Source organism: Elephantulus edwardii, unplaced genomic scaffold (assembly GCF_000299155.1).
Source record: "Elephantulus edwardii isolate Elephantulus edwardi_28Jun2011 unplaced genomic scaffold, EleEdw1.0 scaffold00048, whole genome shotgun sequence".
NCBI lineage: Eukaryota > Metazoa > Chordata > Mammalia > Macroscelidea > Macroscelididae > Elephantulus > Elephantulus edwardii.
This window is the reverse complement of record NW_006399798.1, coordinates 2,318,054-2,320,081: the sequence shown is the minus strand read 5'-3', so window position 1 is coordinate 2,320,081 and position 2,028 is coordinate 2,318,054.

Here is a 2,028-nt window from a genome sequence, read left to right as displayed (position 1 = left end):
TACCGTCAAATGAGATCTGACTGGTACAGGAGGAGATTGCCCCTCCTTCCCCGGCAGAGCATCTGGTGGATTCGAACCGTGTACCTCTGGGATTGCAGTGCAGCTTCTTGCCACTAGGCCACCAGAGCTCCCCTTCAGGGCTGCTTCTTACCCCCTGCATGATCAGACATGGCGCCGGCCGCCCCTTCCCGAGACCTCGGTCAGTCTTTAGGGCGCTCTGGTGGCCAGTGGTAAGAGCTGTGCTGTCATCTCAAAGGCTGGCAGTTCAAATCCACCAGTTGTCTCCTCCCTGCAGTTAAACTGCCCCTGAAAACCCACTGAAGGGTCAGCTACAGGCCAGTTCTGACTCGACGATACAGAATGACTAACAGATCCTTCAGCCACCATGTTACCAGAGCTCCACTAGCTCACAGTGCACCAGGGAAAGACAGCCCACCGTGGACAAGCGATTCCCACTCGAGAAGACCTTCCAGCAGGTTCCTGAAGTTGGCATCCTAACCGGAGCCTCCGGTGGGTTTGAACTGCCAGCCTTTCTGTCAGGAGCTCAGCACATCGCCCATTAAGCCACAAGGGTGCAGCAGTGTTCAGTAAATACTAGCTGTCTTGGGGTGAGAGGAAGCAGGGACCTGGCAAGACCAGTTGGCGGGAACAGGTCCTTTCTGTCCCTCTCTGTCTTGGCCCCCACACCAGCCTTGGGGTCTGCGTGAGGACCAGGGGGCTGGTCCTGCACAGAAGCAGCGAGGGCCTGTGTGCAGTGTCGCTCTGCTGGGCTGGGTTTGGGGTGAGTCATGATGCTGGACGCTTGACCCTGACTAGTGTGACCCTTGTCCCAGGGGCTGTCCCCAGTGCCAGGCTTCCCAGAGAGGCCCCCACCGACCACGATGGACTGAAAGGCTGACCTTGTCCCTTTGTAGGCTCAGTCCTCCAACCCCTGGGGCTGAGGAAGGCGGGTTCCAGGTCAGGAGCCCACAGTGCGGCCGCCCTGCGTGAGGTCCCGCTCACCCCGACCACTGACGGCAAAGGCTTGGGCTGTGCTTCTGTGGAGAAGGCAGACGGAAGGCGCCGGGGGGCAGCGCCACCCCAAGGCCTGGGGCTGCTCAGAATTGGCGTGGATTGACTTGTTCCCTCCAGGGGGTCATAAGAGAGGCCAGGTGAGCACCCTTCATGGGTACTGTCCTCGGTGCGGGGCTCAGGGTGCAGTGGACAGACAGCACCTCACCCCACCCATCTGCGACCCAGGGGAGGGCTAGGCCTACATAACACCCCAACAGTGAGAGAGTCGTTGGACTTGAGTTACCAGGGAAAAGAGATAGTGGTGACTTATTGGAGAGGCTGGAGGAAAGAGCGTGTGAACTGGGGGCACACAGGGCATCTGGGGAGCAGCGTTCCAAGCAGAAGGAGCACTCAGTGTAAGGACCAGTGGGACCAATGGCCTGAGGGCTGGTGGCTCAGGGGGTGTAGAGAACAGTGTGAGGCCCTGGGCCTGGGAGATCAAGGGCAGGTCGCAGAGGGCCCGGGGGGTGTGCCATGCAGCTGACATGTCATCAGCCGCCACCAGGGCTGCTGACGTGGTTTGGTTTACTCCCCGAAACAAGGAACAGAAGTAAGATAATGAGCTTGGAGGGGAAGCAGTCAGATGCTGACGGGCAGTGTGGACGGGCAGCGAGGGTCCGAGCCTCCACTATGAGGAGTGGGTGCCCACCAGGGGACAGACAAGCCATGGGTGGCTGTGGTGGTGGCTTTAGAGCAAGTGGCCGTGTCCAACGTGACCAGGCTCCTTGGAGTCAGCTTTGGCTCATGGCGGTCCCGGGTGCAGACCTGTGTGTGGCGTGTGCACCGTGGGCAGTTCCGGGTGCAGACCTCTGTGTCACGTGTGCACCGTGGGGGGCACCGTGTGCAGACCTGTGTGTGACGTGTGCACCGTGGGCCCATTGGTTCCCTGAGCACACCTCAGCAGGGGCCCCCTCTGTCCTGGTCGCTGGCCCACAGGCCCATCCCTCTTGTGAAGGTTCCCCCAGGACCCCCGCA